The sequence below is a fragment of the Marmota flaviventris genome, chromosome 5, assembly GCF_047511675.1.
Source record: "Marmota flaviventris isolate mMarFla1 chromosome 5, mMarFla1.hap1, whole genome shotgun sequence".
NCBI classification, from domain to species: Eukaryota; Metazoa; Chordata; class Mammalia; order Rodentia; family Sciuridae; genus Marmota; species Marmota flaviventris.
This window is the reverse complement of record NC_092502.1, coordinates 3,937,248-3,960,570: the sequence shown is the minus strand read 5'-3', so window position 1 is coordinate 3,960,570 and position 23,323 is coordinate 3,937,248. Positions and strand designations below refer to the sequence as shown.

At 39.1% G+C, this 23,323-nt stretch overlaps 1 pseudogene; it reads left to right on the top strand.

Annotated features, from left to right (window-relative positions):
• The first annotated feature begins 11,809 nt into the window (after positions 1–11,809).
• Positions 11,810–23,323, top strand: part of LOC139705830 (zinc finger protein 431-like) — a 175,623-nt pseudogene continuing 164,109 nt past the window's right edge.

Below are 23,323 nucleotides of genomic sequence, written 5' to 3'. Positions count from 1 at the left end.
AAATGGTCTAAACTCTTCAATGAAAAGACCTACACTGGCAGATTATATTAAAAACAAAACAAGATCTAACAATATGGTTTTTTGCAAGAGACTCACGGTTACAAACACATCAACAAATTCAGGTGAAAAAAATGAGAAAACATATAACATGGAAATGATAGCTGAAAACAAGCAGAGGTACCTACTCTCATCTCAGACAAAGTAGACCTCAGGTCAAATTAATAATGAGACACAAAGAAGTCACTTTATAATGGTTATAGGAATCATTCAAAAAGATATAGTGATTGAACACACTATGACACAAACAGTGGTTCATCTACTTACATAAAACAAATGCTTCTCAATATAAACAAGTAGACTATGATAAAGTAATACTTGGTGATTTGAAAACACCCCCTCTCACCACTACACAGGTTATTCAGACATGAACTGAGCAAAGATTCTTTAGAACTAAAAAAAAAATACTATTAATCAAATGAACCTAACAGACATCTATATAATATTTCATTCATTGACAACTAAAATCACTTACTTCTCAGCAGTACATGGAACATTCTCTCAAACAAATCATATTTTAAGGCACAAAGCAATCTTTAGCAAATACAATTAAAAAAGAGATAAGTCCTAGCATTCTGCCAGACCTTTAAATAATTATATTCAAAATGGAATATAATTTTAAAATGATATGAAAAAACAAACCATTCTAACACCTGAAGTTTGTATAATATACTTTAGCTTAAGGAATAGATCACAGAAGAAATCAGGGTAGAAATAAAAAAATAAAAACAAATAAGAATAGAGACATATAAAATTGTCTGGGACCATATAAAGGCAGTTCTAAGAAGAAAGTTTACAGTACTGAGTTCCTACATTAAAAAAAATAAATAATCTAATATTACACCTCAAAGCCTAGAAAAAGAAAAAAAAAATAACACCAAAATCAAGAGGAGTCATGAAATAATTAAAATCATAGACAAAATCAATTAAATTGAGACTAAGAAAATCAATACGAAGAGTCAACAAGACACAAGAGTTAGTTCTTTAAAAACAGAAAGAAGATTGATAAATGTTCAAACAAACCTAAAGAAAGGAAGAGAAGAAACAAATTAACAACATTAGAGATAGAAAAATAAATATCATCACAGATACTACTGAAATCCAGACTATTGTGAGAAACTATTTGGAATTTTATACTCCAATAGATTAGAAAATCTCAAAGATTCTGAGAAATTCCTCGAGATATATAACCTACCCAGATCAAGACATGAGGATGTAGAAAACTTAAACTTCATATAAAGAAATGAAATCGAAGCAACTATTAAAAGATTTTCTAACAAAAACTCAGAACCAAGTTCTACTAGACCTTTAAAGAAAAAATAATACCAATCCTCCTCAAATTATTCCATGAAATAGAAAGGGAGGGAAGACTGCAAAATTTATTCCATAAAGTCACGTCACCGGGGCTGGGGATGTGGCTCAAGCGGTAGCGTGCTCGCCTGGCATGCGTGCGGCCCGGGTTCGATCCTCAGCACCACATACGAACAAAGTCATGTCACCCAGATATCAAACCAAGGCCACACCAAGGAAAAAATAAATCAGGCGAATATCATTGATGAATATAGGTGTAAACTTTCTTAATGGAATATTGACAAATTGTATTCAAATACACTATGACAAGATAGTGTACTGTGAACAAGTGTGTTTTATTTTATTTTTATTTTTTTTAGAGAGAGAGAGTGTGTTTTAATATTTATTTTTTAGTTTTTGGAGGACACAACATCTTTGTTTGTATGTGGTGCTGAGGATCGAACCCAGGCCGCACGCATGCCAGGTGAGCGCGCTACCGCTTGAGCCACATCCCCAGCCCAAGTGTGTTTTATTCCAAGGATGCAAAATTAGTTCAACATACACACATCAAAAAATGTAATTTGCCACATAAATAAAGTTAAGGACAAGAATCATATGACTACCCAATAGCTGCAGAGAAAGCCTATGACAACGTCCAACAGCTATTCATGTTTAAAACCCCGGAGAACGTAGGGATACAAGGCACTTGCTTCAGCATTGTGAAGGCTATCTATGGCAAACCCAAGAGCAATTCCACACTGAATGGAGAACACTGAGAGCATTTCCCCTAAAAACAGGAACAAGGCAAGAGAGTTCACACTCACCGCTCATATTCAACATAGTTCTTGAAACTCTAGCCAGAGCCATCAGGTAAGAGAAGGAAAGGAAAGAGAAATAGGAAAAGAAGAAATCTAGTTAACTCTAAATCTAGTTAACAGCATGGTCCTATAATTAGAACATTAAAAAAATCCAGCAGAAGACTGCTAGAGCTGCTAATCAATTTTAGTAAAGTGCAGGATACAAGATTAATATCCATAAATCAATCACTTTCTTGTACTCCATTAATAAAGCTACTGAAAAAGAAAATTGGTAAAACGATTCCATTCACAATAACCTCAAAAACAATTGAAAGTTAATCAAATGAAGAATGTGAAAGACCTCTATAATAAAAAATGATCTATATTTCACTAAATAAAGAAGACCTTAGCATATAAAAAGACCTCTCAGGATCTGAATAGGCGGTATTAATATTGTCAATATGGCCATACAAAAGTGTCATACAGATTCAATGCAATCCCCATCATAATAGCAATGACATTATTCACACAACTAGAATGAGAGTTCTAAAATTCCTTTGGAAGGATAAGTGACCCATAACACACAAAGCAATCCTAAGCAAGAACAGCTATAATGGGGACATCACAATTCCAGACCTTAAATTATACTGCAGAGCTCTATTAATAAAACCAGCATGGTATTAGCCTTGAAGCAGACATGAAGACCAATTGAATAGAATAGATGTCACACAGACCAACCCACATAGATACAGTCATCTGATACTCAGCAAAAGTGTCAAAAATATATACTGGAGAAAAGAAACCCTTTTAAAAAAAAGGTTTTAAAAAACCAGGATGTCCATATATAGAAGAATGAAATTTGAGCCCTATATTTCACCTTGCACAAAAGTCAACTCAAAGTGGATCCAGGACTAAGGAATTAGATCAGAAACCCTGCTACTGGAAGAAAATTGTATAGGCTCAGGTCTCCAACATACTGCCACAGGCATTATGTTCCCTAACAAAACTTGTAAGTACAAGAAATAAAACCAAGAATCAGTAAAGTGAGATGACATCAAATTTAAAGGTTCTGAACAGCAAAGGAAACAATTAAGTGCATGAAGAGGGAGTGCACAATAGGTGATCTTAGCTACCTGCTCCTCAGAAAAAGGATTAATATCCAGAAAGTATGAAGAATTCAAAAAACTTAACACCAAATACCACCACCAACAACAATTAATCTAATTAAGAAATGGGGAAAAGACCTGAACAGACATTTTTTAAAAGAAGAAATACAAATGGCCAATAAATATATGAAAAAAGTTCAACATTTCTAGATATCAGGGAAATACAAACCAAAACCCACCTTGAGATTTCATCTTATTTTAGTCACAATGGCAATTATCAAGAATACAAATCATAATGATAAATATTGGTGAGGATGTGAGAAAAGAGGTACACTCATACATTTTTGGTGGGACTTCATATTAGTGCAACATTCTGGAAAGCAGTATGGAGATTCCTCAAAAACCTAGGAATGGAAAAACCATATCACTCCCGCTTTCCCAGCCCTCAGTATCCAAAAGATCTCAAATCAGCACACTGTAAGGATTTAGCCACATCAATGTTTTTAGCAGCATAATTTACAATATTCTGATTGAGGAACCAATCTAAATTGCAATCAGCAGATGAATGCATAAAGAAAATGTGATATATGTGCACAATGAAATATTATTCAACCATAAATGTGAATGAAAATACGGCATTTGCCAGTAAAGGTATGGAACTGGAGAAGATCATGCTAAATGAAACAAGCCAGATCCAGAATACAAAAGATTGGATAATACCCTGATATGCTGAAGCTAGGCCACAGAAGGGAAAAAGAGAAAGAGAAAAGGGGGAGTAATTTGATGAAGATAGAGATCAGGAGGGTAGAGAAAGGGTATTGTAGGGGAGGGAGGAAGTACAGGAAGAAAGGGGGAATGAATCTGATCACACCTTCCTATCTACACACATGACTACACTACAGTGAATGTCACCTTTATATATATATCCACAAGGCACTAATTAAAAAAAAAATAAATACAAGAAAGATGAGGAGACTAGAGGAAAGAGAATAAGGGAGGGAGGGGAAAGGGAAGAGGAAGCACTGGGGATGATCCATAGTCAGTTATAGTTCATGATTGTATAATTATGTCAAAATGAAGCCTGATATTATGTGGAACTAAAAAGAACTGATAAAAATTTAAATTAAAAAATATAAACCCCAGGACAGTGGACAGCAATGGATTAAGGAATTTGAAAATGGCAATGAAAGAAACATGTCACAGCTGTCCCCATTGCAAGAAAGAGCTGTTTTACATATTACATCCCCAAATATTTATTGGATTAATAATTATTTATAAATAATAGTGGTTGCTAGAAGATACTTAAAATTCAATTTCGCTACAAGAAATAAACCCAAAATTTAAAAGAAAATAGACAGTTGTTTATAAGGGTTGAGAATGCAAATCTTTATCCCAAAAGGCCAAAAATAACTGTCTGAAAGAGAAGCTTCATGTGGCCCTGAAGGAAAGTACTATAAGTCACTCACTGTCCCTTTGCTTCTATGAACACAGGCCCCACGATTCTCTGGGACACTTGACAAGTGTAGGGTGGAAATTGTCATGTGTTCTAAGGTCAGAATTTATACAAGACCTTGAGAAATTAAAATGAAAACAAACTTGACAAGAACAGTCATAATATCTTCTCAAATATTTCAAAATGATAACATGTCGATATTATTACAGATATTATTATATGCATTATAGTAACATGTGTAACATATTGTATAAAATATAAAATAATGTATGATTAATTTCAACATTGCTAAAATTAACATTATAATATTTTTTAACATAAACATATTCATAATGATTGTGGATATATATAATAACCAACATAAGATTTACATTAATTTTACTTTTAAATGCATCCTAGAATATTTAATTTGCACAGGTGGCTAGCATTATCCTTCTGTTTGTCAGCACTACTCTGAAGTGATGCAGAGGAGCAGGGACGGCCATGGTCACTTCTTCCTGGGGGAGAACATCCCACACACTCTTCCCATGGCCCCCAGCACCTCCTTTGTTCCTCAGGCTGTAGATGATGGGATTGAGCATGGGGGTGAGGATGGTGTAGAAGACAGCCAAACTCATCCTCTGCTGGGGAGCAGAGACTCCTGGGCCAGAGATAAGTGTAGACAAACCGTGTGCAGTACAATGTCACTACAGGTAAATGTGTGGCACACAGTGAAGGCTTTTCTCCTTCCCTCTTTTGAGCACATATGGAAGCCAGGAAAAAGACCCCTCCATAGGACACAGTGATGCCAAGGAAAGGAACAAGGAGAAACAGGCTTGTGCTCACAAACGCCATGTGTCATAGACCCAGGTGTCCCCACAAGCCAGGGGCAACATGGTGGGAACATCAGAGAAGAAGTGATTGATGGCCCTGGACCTGCAGTAAGGAAGATGAAGGGCATAGACAGTGTGTGCCAAGGAGTTGATGGAGCCCAGTGTCCAGGACCCCAGCATCATCTTCACACACTTCATTTTACTCATATGTGTAGGATAGTGGAGGGGCAGCAGATGGCCACAAAGCAGTCAGGCCAGGATTAAATCTTCTGAGCCAGCCATGGACAGGAAGAAGAAGCTTTGCACACCACAGCCCAGGAAGGAGATGCTCTTCTGGCCAGACAGGAAGTTGTATGTCATCTTGGGGACAGTGGTGTAGATGTACATCAGGTCCATGAGGGAGAGCTGGCTGAGGAGAAAGTACATGGGGGTGTGGAGCCGGGGTCCAAGAAAATGAGGGCAGTCATTCCTGAGTTCCCCAAACAGGCGAGAACAAACACAAAGATGATCAGGAGCAAGAGAAGTAGTCCAGCTTGATTTTGGGGAGGCAACCCCAACAAAATGAATCATTTGAAGTTTGGTTCATTTTCTCCATGAAAGTACACTCTTTTAATTTTTTTTAAATAAAAATAAATACAAAAACTAAGTAATAATCATGACAAAACAAGAGGAGAATAAAATAAATTAAGCTTATTACTATTTGATTAGAATGAGTTGTTAATCCTACACAGCTTTTGTTAAATGAATTTTTATACAAGTATCTGTATGATTCAGAAAACAAATTGGTAATAGTAGCTTATATGTTTCTATCTCTTTCTCCATTTTTTTTTAGAGAGAGAATTTTTTAATATTTATTTTTTAGTTATTGGCGGACACAACATCTTTGTTTGTATGTGGTGCTGAGGATCGAACCCGGGCCACACGCATGCCAGGCGAGCGCGCTACCACTTGAGCCACATCCCCAGCCCTCTTTCTCCATTTTTAATTGGTGTGATATAGAGAACAATCACATTTGTTGTTACATAGTTGTACATGCCCACAATATAGCAACACAATAGGGTTGACATAATTCCCTTCTGCCTTAATTTCCTTGAAAAAACTAAAGCCAAGTAATAAATAGGAAAAGAAACAGAAAAGAAGGATAAGAATGAATTGACTCTATTAGCCTTTTTAAATAAATTCTTTTTCCTTCAAAATCATAGCTTTTGTTAAATTGAATTTTAAAATCTGATAGTATATTCTGTCCCAGTTCTCTCTGGTAACCATCTCAGCACATCCTGGACACATACATGGTCTTGGAATACAAAGCCTATACCAGGCACAGGAAACCCAGTGAGGTAGCTGGAGCCTTCCTGCCTGCCGACTCCCAGCAGGAACATTCCTAGGACTATGCACCAGGCTCAGCCCCGGAGGAAGCCAGGATCCTGCTTTCCCAGCTCCCCAACTCAGCACTCAGGTTCACCACAGACATGGCCTGTGGGGCGCAGAAGTGCCCTGTGTGCTTGAGTCTGCATCCTCAGTGACCTCGCCTCCTCCACACCTTTAGTGCCTGCTCTCCCCTCCCCACTGGCACTGCTGCAGCTGAGTAAGCCAGGGTCTTCTCCCAGAGCTGTGCTGCTCACCTTCTAAACAGAAGCTGCTCAGCTGGTCTTAGAAGTGGGTCACCATCCAAAGCATTGTTCTAACACTGTGAAGGTATTGTGTGTTCTATAGTATCCTCCTAACACTTCTCCATGTGATCATGCCTAATTCCATATTTCAGGCAGGTCAAAGCCCAAGGACCTTAGAAAGCATGTTTGTTTCCTCTTCTTGTCCTGTATTTCAGTTTCCATAAGGTGAAGGCTGAGGGTGAATCAACTGCTACCTTGCAGTTCAACTAGGAAAGAATCTTTACTGTCGTACATTCACGATTTTTAGCTTATCTGTATTTTTAATTATTCTCTTCAGAATTAATTATATAAGTAAAGCATAATAAATTCTTTTTCCTTCAAAATTATAGCTATTGTTAAATTGATTTTAAATCTGATTGAATTTAAAAATTTAATCTAATTAAGAAATTTAAAATCTGACTGATTTAAAGTCTGATTGAAAGTAACAAAAATTAGATGTTCATCACCAAAAAAAGAGAAAAAAATTAAGAAACCAAAAAGACGAGATAAAATGAGTAACTTTACCCTTCTAGATAATTTTATTTTTTACTATTTGTTCTCATTGACATTGGTATTTATGTACTTTTATGTAAGTACTTTGTACTTATTAATTCATTTAATTCTGACAGCAACCTTAAGAGGTAAGTGTCAATATATCACTATTTTGTAGACAAAACAACAGAGGCACAGAAAGATTTATTTTCTCAAGGTCATATTAGTTAAAATCAACAGATCCCAGATGCTAACCAGGTAGTCTAGGGTCAGGTAGTCTAAATTCTCCTATATCCTACTTTGTCTAATGTTAAGGAAATGTTATTTATAGTTAACCCCAATATTTTAAAATTGATTCCCACTGTTAATATTTTGATACACACATTTCTAAGCTGATAAAAGTTTCAAGTTTTTATTAGTTTAATTTTTGTAATACAATTCAAATATGGTATTTATATTTGTAACTCAATTCATAATACCCCTCCTTTATCTCTTTAGGTCATCTCACTTCTGGAAATAAGCTTTTCCTTTCATCTATTTTCCCAAATTTGTATAAACTCTGATTATTATATATATATATATATATATATATATATATATATATATATATATATATATATATATATATATTTTTTTTTTTTTTTTTTTTTTTTAATATTTATTTTTTAGTTATCAGCGGACACAACATCTTTGTTTGTATGTGGTGCTGAGGGTCGAACCCGGGCTGCACATGCTTTCCAGGCGAGCGCGCTACCGCTTGAGCCACATCCCCAGCCCATTGTAATATTTTTATATTTGACTTATTCTCATATCTAGCCTTGCTGTGAGATATTCTGCTTTACAGATTTGTACTCATCCATCTAAAGAAACAGCGAGACTGCATTGTATCTCAGCTATGAATTTGGGTCATTTTGAATTATAGATTTTTGAAGAGGAAAGAACAATAATTAATAGCTTTTTGTCACATTTACACTTAGTAACAAAACAACTGTTGCTACATATAACTGTGGTGAACAAATAATATTTTGAAAATACATCTAATAAAAAATGGAAAACATTCATAGAACATTCTAATTGACAAATATTAGGAGTGAAAACATGTTTTGGGGAACTGAACAGGTGCATGGGGACAGATGGGACCACAGGCAACTCTGCTTCTAAAAACTTGGAGACAAAAACCCATAACCACAAAGGAAATGAGAAAACACTAGACCACCATCTTTGTGATACATTCAGCCCCAAGTCTTGTGCTCACTCGTTCCATTTTGTGGCAGTGCTGCTGGGTATCGACTTGCTTTAGTGGTTAAAATACACAAGATTCCACAGTTTGGAGTTAATATTTAGTGGGTGACACAGAAAATACAGCAGCAGCTCAAACATGTTCTGTGGTTACACAGCCATTATATGGGAAAGAGAAATAAAGCAGGGAGGAAGGACAGAGGGCAGCAGCACTGAGCACCACTCCAAGGAGGTGCTGCTGTGGGAACCCTCAGGCTCTGGACCACTCTGCACAGACTGAGGAGTAGGATCAGCCCTGGAGGGAGCCTGCCTGGGTCATCAGGGCAGCAGCAGAGACAAGAGGGCTCTGGAAGCTCAGGCCACAGGGCAAGTGTGTAGGGAGGGGAGGACTCAGACTCTGCTCTGGACCAGGTGAGAGGCCAGTGGGTGTGGCATGGGGTCAGGTCCCCTTCTGGAGCTCACATGGGAGGCTCTGGTTGAGCAGAGAGCTGAGAGGAGGACCCCAGGGCAGAGACTGGGCAGTGGGCAATAAGGACAGCTGGGGCGACCCTGGGTTTATTAAAGGATCCCAAGCACTCTAGGGATACCCCTGAGGCCTGGGTACATAAGCAGAGTAAGGTGCTCCTGAGGAACAGGGTGGGACCCATTGAATCCTGTGTCTCTGCCCTTTTTTTGGCTAAAGGTCTATTGCATAGTAGGCTCTAAGAAGATATTCTGATTAATTGAACAAAATAATAGCCTTAGGAATAAATTAATAATATAGACCAAACTAATAAAATCTGACTAGATCACTATATACATTAGTATTTACTATGCATACCCCAGAAACTAGGGTACTTTCTCCTTTGTTTAGTCCAGGTTAAATTTCAGAGGACAGGAGCCAGCAGTCCTGGCAGTGCCAAGTGCTAGACACACTGTCTGCTGTAAGTTTATGATTCCACTGGCCAGTCATTTTGAAGGGAGACCTGTGTTGACAGTTACATTCACTGCCATGTAATTATGATTCAGTGTCATAATGTTTTTGATGATAATTACTGAAATAATTATTACCTTTGTTGCAAAACTGAAAACTCTTCTGTTGTCTGGTAATTGATAAGAATATTTACTTTCAGTTTCCTGCATCTTGGATTTGAAGATTTTATAATCTGAGACATTGGAGTTTGCCCTGATGGTCTGTTTTTCATTGATGACCAACAAGTTTCTTCATTGTAGATTGGGTTTATTTTCATGCCCCAGAATTACATGAAACACCACCCTTTAGTTACATTATAACTTGCAGAATATTGATTCTGTGGCTACAAGGTATGTCTAAATCAGTGTGTCTCTTAATCATCCTTCAAGGCACGTTGCTCAATTATGTAGTTAAAAAAAAATCCTCATTTGACAGATCCTAACACAGGTAAGCGAAGCAAGTATAGAATCCTGAGTGTTTCTTGTAAAGTTTATAAGTAATATACTTTTAAAACATTACACACAGTCACCCCAAGAACAATGAGCAAACAGTTTGACCCTCTGCTCAGTCCTAACAACCTCAGGTGATAATTTTGGAGATGGAACAAGAAAGCTCTGGTGTCCAGCACATAGAGAGGTCTGAAGGTGTGTGTCTCCCCGCTTCCTTCCATACCTCAAACATGGAGGAGACTAAGACCCAGAGAAAAGCATTATCCCAATTAAGGTCATAACCCTGGAAATCAGCACACTGAGGGATTTTAAAGTTTACATCAATTCATTAAACTCTGGGGATTGAACCCAGAGGTGATAAACCATTAAGTACATCCCCAGGCCTTTTTATTTTTTATTTTGAGACAAGGTCTGCCTGGGTGAAATCGACCTGTGCAATGGAGTAATGTGTGTGAAGGGGGCAAGTGAGCATGAGCTCACAGACATGTTATGAGACCCATCAATGCCTGACACCACAGATAATACCAAACCCCATGTACACATACATGCCTATGATCACCCTTTGTATAAAACCTCAAAGTCCTTGTCACCCCTGAAGCCAGGTCTAAGGACATGGTTCCCTTGTCTTTCTGTTGTAGCTGCACTGATCACCGTCCCTTTCCTGCTTTTCATCATGACCTTTTCTGCTTGGTTTTGGAGTAAACAGCTGACCTGACCTGTGGGATCACCAGAGTCAGGTCTCTGCCTAGGACTCCCTAATAGTAGAATGTACAACATCTACATTAAGCACAAGGTGCCCATTTTATATCCCCCGCACACTTGCTGTCCTAGAGGATTGCCTCCTTCCTTCCTTTTTAATTTAATTTTTATTTTTTTGTCTCGTACTGCTGGGGATGGGACACGGAGCCAAAGCAGGAATCCCAATTGCTTCCTTTCTTAGCTCAGGTTGCCTCTTCAAAAGAGCAGAGGCCAGGAGGGGCTGACAATTATTAAAATAATTGTCAAATTGCTCTCATTTTTTGATATCATGTGATATATATGATATCTTTAAACAATGTTTCACAAGTTCTGAGACTGTCTTGCTAAATCCTGAGCTCACACCAGCTGATAGCATGTAAACACCTCGTTCTTCTTCTTTGCCATCCTAGGGATCAAACCCAGTGGGGCTCGACCTCTGAGCCGGGTCCCCAGCCGTTTTTACTTTATTCAAGAGAGGGTCTCACTGTTTGCAGAAGCTGACGTGAACTTGGGCTCCTCCTGCCTCAGATTCCCCAGGAACTGTTGCTGTCATTGCTGTTCGTTTCCGTGGTGAGGTTACAACCCAGGACCTCACCCGTGCTAGGAAAGCCTCTCCCCGGAGCCACCTTCTGGGCCAGGTTCCCAGCAAAAGCTTCCTTCCGCGATTGGTTCCCAGAACTGCAAAGAGGCCCCGCCTGAAACAGGGCGGGGGCCAAGGATCTGTCCCTCTCGCCTATGTCTGCCAGTGATTGGGTGATATTAGCTGTCACTCACGATGCCGCGCCTGGAGGCGGTCCATCAGGGACGCCGGGTGGAACTGTCCAATCAGGTACGCCCGACTGCGGGGGAGGGCGGGCTTCCGCGTTTTGGCGGGAGTTTCTTCCTCAGCAACACCGCTCCTGCTTTTCCAGGCAACGAGTCCTCTGCTTCTGAGGTTTCTGTGACTCTGAGCAGCCTGTGTTCTCGGGCAAGCTCCGGTGCCTGGAGAGGACAGCGGGTCACCACGGAAGCAAAAATGTGAGTGTGCAGCCGGGACTGACGGAACCGGGTCAGCACCAGCGGGTGAGCTGCGGAGCGTGGAGGAGTCAGGGCTGGCGGTGGGCAGAGAGCTGTGTCCCGAGGTCAGCTGCAGAGCATGCTGCCTAGTCTCTGCTGGCGGTTGACACTGGACTCTGTCCTCTGGTCCCCCGGCTTGGCAGAGGGCTGGGTCCCGAGGTCAGCTGCAGAGCTCAGCTGCAGAGCGTGCAGCCCAGTCTCTGCTGGCGGATGGCCCAGGGCCTCTGTACCCGTGGGCTGGGCTGGGCTGGGCTCAGGTCCTTGGCGTCCCCTCCCTTCCTTGCTGGTTGCCTGCATGCAGTCTTCCAAATGTGGAGGAAGTAGGATCACAAATCCATCTTCTTTCCCCTACTATAGTTCCTCCGAAGATTTCTGTAGGGCCTTAAAATTGCTGTTGCCTCCTGCATTCATTCTAAAATGCCGTCTTCCTCTGCACTTTACAGCTTTATCAAATATTCGTTCTTCCTACTATGTTTCAAATGGACACAGTCTATTAATTTTCATTTTTTTCCCTAGTGAAATATTGCAAAGGACATATTTTTTATTTACCGTCAAAACTAGGGAAGCTTTAACTGTGACCCTGATTGCAGTTTCATCAGTAGTCTCTTTTTTACTTTCCTGTCTTAATTTACATTTACCTTGCTCTTCTTTCTATGGTTTCCTGAAGTAGAAGGGTAAATGATTGCTTTTAGCCCTTCGTTTCTGAAATGTGCAATAAATGCCTTAAATACTACCAAAGCACCATCTGATTTCCTACAGTGCACTTTTACATTTCATTTCGCTCAAAATTGTCAACTTTTCCCTTGAGTCACCTCTTCCTCCTGTGTCTGTTTAGAGCCTGTGTTTCCCATTCCATTTCCTGGAGGCTTTCCAGCTGCTTCTGATCTGATTTCAGCTTTAACTCCCATGTTCTTTGAGCATGCTTGGGATTTCACTGGTGTTGCACACTTGTAGGGATGTGGTTTATGGCTCAGAATGGGCCCTGTCCTGGGGGGTGTTGCTGTGACCCTGAGCTTTGCTGTTGGCTAATGGCCAGGGAAGCCCTCCTGTCTGCTGCTCTGCTGCGTGGTCTCAGACCTGACAGAGTTGTGGTGTTGTCTCCCAATGTAACAGTGGGTTTTTATTGTCCTGGGCAGTTCTGTATGTCTCTGCCTGGTGTATTTTGACTTCCTTTCAGGTCAATGCATATTAAAAATTCAAGACAATTAGTTGAATGTTTAGCCTAGGACTGGCCCGGTGGCACAAGCCTGTAATTCCAGTGGCTCAGGAGGTTTAGGCAGAAGGTTTGAGGTTCAAAGTCAGCCTCAGCATCTTAGTGAGGCCCTGAACAACTTAGATCCTATTTCAAAATAAAAGTAAATATATAAAATAAAAAGGGCTTGGGGTGTGACTTAATGGTAAAGCACCCCTGTGTTCAATTCATGGTTAAAAAAGAAAGAAAGACCTTTATTGTAGGAATACTGGAATCTGATCTTTCTTAGGGATGGTCAATTTCAAGTCATTTATTTTCCGTTGATGAGTTGGGCTTTCCTGTTTCTCAGTACTCTGTGTATATTTTGTTGTTGAAAAGTGAATGGAATTGTGTTTCTCCCTTTCTTCCATGGCACTATTCCTATTGAAGGCTTCATGCATTCTGTTAGAGTGTTGTATGTGCTATGTATAATGAATAATCTCGTGTTCAGCCAGTTTGACAGATTTCCCTGAATTCCCGTATAATAGAACAGGATGGAAACTTTCACAGTTTAAGAGCTGACAGAAGGGAAAACATTTTTCCCCTCTACTGTTCTCGTTTTCCCCTCTTCCCCTCTACTGCAAGCTAGGAAAGAGCAGTAGAAACAGCAAGAGCTCAGCTCCTCTGGTTTCGGTGGGTAGTTGTGCTGGTTTCTGTGGGTAGTTGTGCTGGGGCCTCTGCCTTAACACAGGGTGCTTCTGCTTAAAACTCTGCTCTCCCTTCTCTCTGCAGAACCCAGCCTAGAGAGCAACCAGTGCTGAGCATGTGGGTCTTGGTCCTCTTTGAAAGGATTTCTCCTGGGCTACACGCACTTCCTACCTTTTCACTATACCTAGGTGGTTTTATTTTTTGGGGGGTGGATACTGTGCAGTAAACCCATGGGTGCTTAACCATGGTACACATCCCCAGCCCTCTTTGTTTAATTTTTTATTTTTAATTTTGAGACCAGGTTTTGCCAAGTTTCTTAGGGCCTCACTAAGTTGCTGAGGCTGTCATTGAAATTGCAATCCTTCTGCCTCAGCTTATTGAACCTGGGTATTTTTGAAATGTGATTTAGAAATTTTCCCTAGGCTCACTCCCACCCGATTTTATGTGGCATTTGAGTGGATAAACAATGATTTACTGTTATTGCTAGATGCAGGCTGTGTGTTTACTTAAAACACTTTGAGGAATTCCTACTAAATTTTCACAGTGATTGCTTCTGATTTAGAAGAGTGAGAGGCTTTTTTATTTATTTTTTTTCCTGTTAGACATTAAGATACTTCTGTGATTATTTTAATAGAAAAAATCTCAGAAACTCAGATAAGATCTGCTGTGTGCCCTTGAGCCAGTGACCTGGGTCTCACACTGAGAGATCAGGCCACTGACCTGCCCCAGAGAGGAGCTATCTGAAGGGCGTGTGTGAAGGTCACTCCATGCTTGAGGCTCTCCACTGTTCTTCGTGACTGCTTCATGTAGCTGTTGAGAACTTCTCAGGGTTTTCAGGCATGATGGCATTCTTATCCTGATGGTCCTGCTTGTGTTTCCACTGTTTCCGGAAGGCATGGGTATGGAGCACTCCTTTCTCTGGAATCATTGTCATTTGGATGTAAATGACTTTCCTTCTTCAAAGATCAATTGACTATATTGTGTGAGTTTCTTTCAGGGCTCTATTCTGTTCTATTTTATGGCAGTGCCATGATGGTTCCAGGCTCTCTGTTCTGTTCTATTTTATTATAGTCCATGATGGTTCCAGGCTCTCTGTTCTGTTCTGTTTTATGGTAGTACCGTGATGGTGATGGTTCCAGGTTGTCCTGTTCTATTTTATGATAGGACTGTGAAGGTTCCGTGCTGTCTGTTGTATCATGTTGGTGTTGATCTTTTTTCTTTACTGCTTATCATTTTTATAGAATTCTTTAGCTTATTCTATAATAGTAAATTTGCACTGGGAGCAGTGGTTCATGCCTGTAATCCCAGGAACTGGGGAGTCTGAGGCAGAAAGATTGCAAGTTTAAAAGGTATCCTCAGCCACTTATGAGGCTTTGAGGAACTTAGTGAGACCCAGTTTCAAAATAACAAATGTGTTTAGGATGTGACTCAGTGATTAAGCAGCCCTGGGTTCAATTTCTGTGGTATTTATTTATTTATTTATTTATTTGCCCCACCATAAATAAAATTACATTAAATTTCCTGTAGGTTTTGTTGGGAAAAGGTATAATGGCAGCCACACCCCCAAAAACCCAACATGGCGCCTGAGGTGCTTCTCTTCCTACCTCTCTGTCTCCCGCCAGCGCCAATACTCACTCCTGCCAGGGGGAAACCTTAGCCCCAATAAGAACTAATTTTGTGGGCTCCGGAACTGACATCTGGAAGAACTTACCAATAAATGGGTGACCCGTCATTTACCTAAGCCCTGCCACCTCTCCTTACATCTATATAAGCCCACAGCCTTTTGTAATGAAGTGGAACTTCTCCGGTGATTTGTCTCGTGTCGCATCTTCTTTCAGGTTTCTAAAAAGTATCTTATTTTTTCACATTTGAATGTATAATAAATATACTTCTGTCCAGAGAATAGAGAGATGCAATGCCTTTGCCCCTTAGATTCCAGTTTGCCTGGACCATCATTGTGATCTGTCTCCACAACACCTGCTGTCATTTCCACAGCATGAAGGCCAACCCACTGAAGGCTTTCTCATGGTCTCTTGCTAACCTCTGCTGATACTGTGCTGCTCTAAATGTCACATGTCTTAAGTCCTTGAGTGTGGTTGTGTGTAAGTTGCAGGGACACATTCTGGTAGGTGATTGTTTTGGCTCCTCCATCACTGTGTAGACATCATAGCGTGCTTACAGACACATGGAGTGGCCCATTTCACACCCAGACTGTGTTGGATATGTGAGGATTCTGGGCCGCAATCCTACTGCTTTACCACACCCTGGAAGTGCTGCTGCCTTAGATTTGTTTGCACCAGCATCTCTACGGTCATGAGGAATCTCTTTCACAACAGACGACCATTGCACATGTGAGCCATCCTTGATCAGAATGTCCTTGAGCAGAACATGGCTATGTGGCACATGAGTATATATTATGCTAGTGAACCATCTACTGTTCAGAAGTGTTTGTTAATTGTTGGACGTTCATTATTGCTATGAGATTTGGAAAAGTAGTTTCTGCTGTCTATTAAGAAGACTGTTTAAGAGTCTTATAAAACTTTATAAGGCTATTGGGAGAAGGTGACATCTTAGGACATTGAGTTATTTCTAAGATACATGCCATCGTTCTACCTACCCCATTTTGCTTTGACATTAATCATTAGAAATTATCAAATTGTTCTGTTTATTAATCATTGCACTTGTTTGTTACTGAATTTGGTCTGGAGTAAAGCACCTGCAAACTTATACGTGTTCCCTTGGTTTAATCATCACACTGGATGAGCTTAATCTCCACTTAACACATTGAGACTAAGTGGTTGAGAGGTTGTCTATGAGGGAAGCTCTGTAGTGAGCACATGCCCAGAGGGTGTGTGTGAAGGCTGATTATAGGCACTTCTGTAAGGAAGGAACAATAGACTTTCAGAAAAAAAAAAAAAAAAAAGATTAGTAAATACCATGGTGTTTAGACTATGGTTTGCAGAATTTGTCTCAAATGCTGAGTTTTCTTATTCCAGCAATTTCCTACTCAGTCACCTTTCTTTTCTAAAGGTAAGTAATATACTAAATGCTAATATTAGCTCTGTACTGCACAGGACGTTGTTAGGACATGCAATAGCGGTCAACCAACAAAGAAGTTAAGAGTGACCTCGGAGCCAGCCTTACTTCCTGTGAACTCACCACTAAGGGTGTAAAATACTCTACTGTTTGCCTGTGAGTAGCCCAATTTTAGTGTTGAAATGGCTATGAGGAATTGAGTATACTAAAGATTTGATGGACCAAATCATGGAATTTATTTGGGGCCAGAGAATCATGTGAACATCATGCATGTTGATTATAGATTCCCCAGGTTATCCATCTCTTCTGGCCTCCACTACAGATTTGTGTGATATTTTAGATCTCAGTGACCTTTGAGGATGTGGCTGTGAACTTCACCCAGGAGGAATGGACTTTGCTGGATCTATCCCAGAAGAATCTTTACAGAGATGTGATGCTGGAAGTCCTCAGAAACCTGATTTCTATAGGTATTAGTGATGTTTCTTTATTTAGTCAAATAGAGAACCAGTGTCATTTATGTAGAATGTGAAAAGGGAATCCTTTGATGAATTATTGCAACATAAAATGCATGTAGACTGTGGCAAAGTTTTTCTATAAGTAATACATAATGATTGTTCTGTGTTGCCATTTTAGGAAACACATGGGAAGACAAGAACATTGAAGTTCAGATTGAAAATTCTGGGAGTAGTCTAAGGTAATTGTACTCACCAGAGGGGGCAATGTCCTTGAGGAAATCTTACAATGTCATCTGATTTTTAAAACCAACCAAAGAAATATGTACAATGTGAAATGTGTTTATTCTTATAATTTTTTTTTACCAGATATATATATATATATTTGCATGTAACATAGATATTCAGTCTTTTCAAAGTAGTCAACATGAAAAAAAAATACTATGAAATTGCATATGTGCATATCACTGTTTGGATAAAAGCTATAGGGAAACTGTGTTGGTAAGGATTGTTTTCTTTCACTCTGTTTATTTTCAGGCAATTTGAACAAGTCAGAAAACCTACTGTTTAACTGCATTGGTGGTAATATAAGCCTATTAATGAATAGAAAATCATTAATTAATCAAGCATTGATAATGTGCTGGTCATTTTTATAGAAGTCATGGTTAAATTAACCTGACAAAGAAAAAATTTAATAGAGTAAATCCATGTTACTGCATTATGTATTCAAAAGACTTCGTATGTCCTTTATTCTTTCACAGGCAGATCACATCTCACTCTGGACAGAAACCCTACATGCATGTGGAATGTGAAGAGAAGCCATGTGAATTTAAACAATATGAGAAATCTCTGGTTTCTCTAAGAAGTGCTCAAACACAAAGGTTGATACAAACTGTAAATGGACCTTATAAAAATACAGCATGTGGGAAAGTCTTCAGTTGTCCCAATTCCATTCAAATGCATGAAGAAACCCATACTGGGCAGAAACCCTATGAAAGTACACAATGTGGTGAAGCCTTTTCTTCTTTCACAGATGTTCAGAGACAACTGATAGCACCCAGTGGCGATAAACATTTTAGGTGTAGAGTATTTGGGAAAGACTTTTGGTTCCCCTATTTGCTTAGAAGACATGAGCAAACTCATACTGGGGAGAAGTGCCATGAATATATACATTGTGAGAAAGGCTTCAAATATTCCAGATCTTTTAAATGCCATGAAGTTACTCATACTGAAGAGAAGCCCTATAAATGTGAGCAATGTGGGAAAGCCTTCAGTAATCCCAGTTCATGTAAAAGACATCAAATAACTCATACAGAAGAGAAGCACTATGAATGTAAACAGTGTGGAAAAGCCTTCTCAAATTCCTCTTCCCTTCACATACATAAACAAACTCATGCTGGGGAGAAGTCCTATGAATGTAAGCAGTGTGGCAAAGCCTTTACTCGGTCCTCTCACCTTCACTCTCATGAATAATCTCACACTAAAGAGAAGCACTATGAATGTCAACAATGTGGAAAAGCCTTTGCTACATCCAGTGGCCTTCACAAACATGGAAAAATTCATACTGGAGAGAAGCCCTACGAATGTCCACAATGTGGAAAAGCCTTCACTATTCCCTCTTACCTCCAAGTACATGAACAAACTTATACTGGAGAGAAGCCCTATAAATGTAAGCAGTGTGGCAAAGCCTTCACTCGTTCCTCTTACCTTCAAGTACATGGAAGAACTCATACTGGAGAGAAGCCCTATGAATGTAAGCAGTGTGGGAAAGCCTTCACTACTACCTCTTACCTCCAAGTACATGAACGAATTCATACTGGAGAGAAGCCCTATAAATGTAAGCAGTGTGGCAAAGCATTCACTTGCTCTTCTTACCTCCAAGTACATGAACGAATTCATACTGGAGAGAAGCCCTATAAATGTAAGCAGTGTGGCAAAGCCTTCACTCACTCCTCTAACCTTCACTCACATGAACGAACTCATACTGGAGAGAAGCCCTATGAATGTCAACAATGTGAAAAAGCCTTTGCTACAGCCCATCAACTTCACAGACATGGAAGAATGCATACTGGGGAGAAGCAATGTGGAAAAGCCTTTACTACATCATGTCATCTTCACATACATGGAAGAACTCATACTGGAGAAAAGCCTATAAACATAAACAACGTGGAAAAGACTTTGCTTCATCCACTCAGCTTCACTCACATGAACAAACTCATACTGGAGAGAAATCCTACTAATGAAAACAATGGGAAAAGTCTTCTGTTATTACCATTTCACTCATAAACATGTAGTAAGTTTACTGGAGAAAAATTCTTGGAATGAAAAATGTGGCAATATTTCTTGTCACCTTCAAAGACATTGAAGGACTCACAAAGTAGAATTTTTTTTTTTTTTTTTAAATCTTGGTAGTGGTGTGCTCTACCACTAAGCTACATCCCCAGTCATTTTTATTTTTTATTTTGAATCAGGGACTTGCTGAGTTGCTTAGGGACATGCTAAGTTGTGCAGGCTGGCCTTAAACTTGTGATCCTTCAGCCTCAGTGTCCAGAGTTGCTGAGATTACAGGTGTACACCACCACATTGGAGTGAATAACTCTGTACAAAATATGACAAATCATTCATTTTTCCCCATTACCTTCAAAGCCATTTATTCACACTGGAAAACAGTCCTCTAGAATGTGTGATATCTCATTTTCCTTCTCATATATGACTGTGTTCTTGGAGAGAAGTCTGTGATTGTAAGAAATGTTGGAAGCCTTTCATTTTTTTTCAGTTCTTTCTAAGGACAAGGAAGATTTGTGTTGAAAGGTTCATGCAAAGAAATAATAATAATAAACCCCATGCAAGTAAGAAATATAAAGGCTTTAGATATTCTAGTTTGTTCAGTTGTATGAAAGGACTCACCAAGTATCAAAACCCTGTGCATAAGCAATGTGAGGCAGTATTCAACTTTCACAGTTTCTTTCAAAGACATGAAAGGATTCAGATCACCTCTGTCCTTTAAGCAAGGTGGTAACACTATCAACTTTCCAGGTCTCTTAAAACCGCATGGAAGAACTCATACTGGAGAAAAGCCTTCTATGTAGAAATGTGGCAAGGCCTTCAGTTGTTTCAGTTTCATTCAGTCTTATTCAGACTTGAGTTATTTTATTTTTAAACCAGGGATTGAACCCAGAGGCCCCTATGAGCTGAGCCAATCCCAACCCTTTTTAAATTATTTTCAAATTTTGAGACATAGTCTCACTGAATTGCTTAGGTCTTCACTAAGTTGCTGAGGTTGGCTTGAACTTTTCATGCTCCTGCCTCAGCCTCCTGGGCAATTGGAATTAGTTGTGCACTTCCTTCAGCAAGGGATGTCTTTCTTGAGAAAAGAACTGTAGGTGTGTGCCTTCATTTGTCCTTTGTCTATTCAGAGGTCATGGGAATCTTTCCTGGTGTTTACATGAGCATTGCATCAGCATGAGGATGTGAAAGCAACATGCTTTTATGGGTTAAATCTCCCTTTCCATATCATTAGATTCAATTTTCCTGTATTTTAAGTTTTTTGCATCGGTAGTCAACTCTCACATATTATGACATAATCTTATACATACTGTGTATGTAGGTATGTAAAATATAGTATGTAGTAGAATTTTGTACATAGAAGTATATATTGTACAGAGTAGTTTATGAGATTTGTGGTTAAGTTTTATTAACACTTATTTGCAACACTTTAATTCTTTTTAGAGTTTCCATCTTTCTACTTGCTTTAAGTACATTTTCTTTCATGTTGTCCATTTTTTCTAATAAAGGCCTTAGCAAATAAATCATATTTTAAAACAATTATCTGATAATTATAAAATGTTTTTCATGCCCATGTGTGATTCTGTTTTCTGTGACTCTTCAGATATCTTATAACTTTATATATGTTGTACATAAATTTTGAGAGATTCTAAATTTTATTACAAAGATAAGATAATGGAGGGAGAAGAGAAAATATTATTATTATTATTATTATTATTATTATTATTATTATTATTATTATTATTATATTAGAAGTACTTAAGCACTGATCCACATCCCCAGCACTTTTTATTTTTTATTCTTAGACAGGGTCTTGCTAATTTGCCAGGCAGCTTACTAAGTTGCTGAGGCTGGGTTTGAACTTGTGATGTTCATGATATAGTCTCTTGAACCACTGTGATTACAGACATGCAACCACATCTGGTTCCTGCATGTTTTTTGGAATCTTCTAAAAAATATTTATTTAGTTGTAGATGAACACACAGTATCTTTATTTATTGTTATGTGGTGCTCAGGATTGAACCCGGTGCCTCACTCATGCGAGGCAAGCACTTTACCACTGAGCTACAGCCTCAGCCCCTTGAAATCTTGATATAAGTAAAAATGTGCCCTTTTTTGTGTATAGATTCCAGATGTTAACCAATTCAGAAGCAAGAATTACTTTCTAATGTGTAAATGTAAAATAAATATTCAAGCTCTAATATTCTAGAATAATTCTGATTTTCACAAGAACATTAATTCACACCTTATATTCCAAATTTTTATTTATCCACTTGAACTAAGTCTACTTGGAAAAATGTTATTTTAGATAACTTCCATTGAAAACAGGTGGAAGAACTATTTAAATATTTAAGGGAACAAGCTATTCATTTCTATTAAAATCTCATGATATAACTAACTTTAATTAATCACAATGAGTCATCAATTTTTTTTCAACAAACAATTTAATATTCCCTTATGTGAACCAGGCACCAGCTAAGCAGCTTAGTAGGATCACAGAGGCCATGGAACAAGGCATGGTGCTAATGTGAGTGTTTTGTAGAGCACCAAGTGAAATTACACACAAAACACCAGGGAGGGGTGAAGTGTGACCTGTCAGCACACATGCACATGCATACATCTATCTCATATGTACATGCACATGCATGTACAGGCTCACATTATCCTTCCTATACATACCCTCCCTAGTGCAATTCTTTAGTCCTCATTATGCAATGTGACCATCCATTTCTTTGTTTTTTTCTCACAACTTTGCTTACCACTGTTTCTTCTTTAAGTCAATTGTTACTTCATGACTTCACAATTTAGTTCTTGCTGTCTTTCTGAAGTTTCATTACACATTGTGTATGTTAGTGTAGGCCTCACCACTTCAGCCTCATGTACAGATTGATGAAATGCCTCTTGCCTTTCTTCTTGGCTCCCTTCCTGTCCATATTTCATCTAGGTGTTCTCCACACTGAGCTTTGTCATAGCCCTTTGAATTTTTATTTTGACACAGGGTGAGGCTGGCCTCAAACTTGTGGTCACCCTCCCTCGGCCTCCTAGCAGCGGCAGGTACCCTGTGTTCCCTGCAATTGGCCTCTTCCTTTTCCTTGATGTATTATTGTTCTATTAAAGATTCTGAAGGGCTGGAATTGTGGCTCAGTGGTACAGCGCTCACCTAGCACAGGCAGGACCCGGGTTCAATCCTCAGCACCACATAAAAATAAAGGCATTGTGTTGTGTCCATCTACACCTAAAAAATAAATATTTTTTAAAAAGAGTGGGTTTAGTCTCTCCCACTTAAAAAAAAAATTCTGGGACCACCACTCTGTAACTCATGCTTATTCTAAGTCCCATCTGTTTTCTTGTAGTTACACATGCTAAAGAGTGATATAAAATGTCATTTATATCTATTGTTTGATTGAGGCATCTTCTCAAAATATATTTTGCCCTGTACTTGAGTTTCTTTCTCTTCTCTTTTTCTGGTGCCGGGGACCCCATCCTGCCTGCACTTGTTAGGCAGGTGCTTTCCCCTAGCTAAAGCTGTAGTTTGCTGCTGCTGTGTCTGTGGACCTCACTGATCACCACTTCAGGAGAT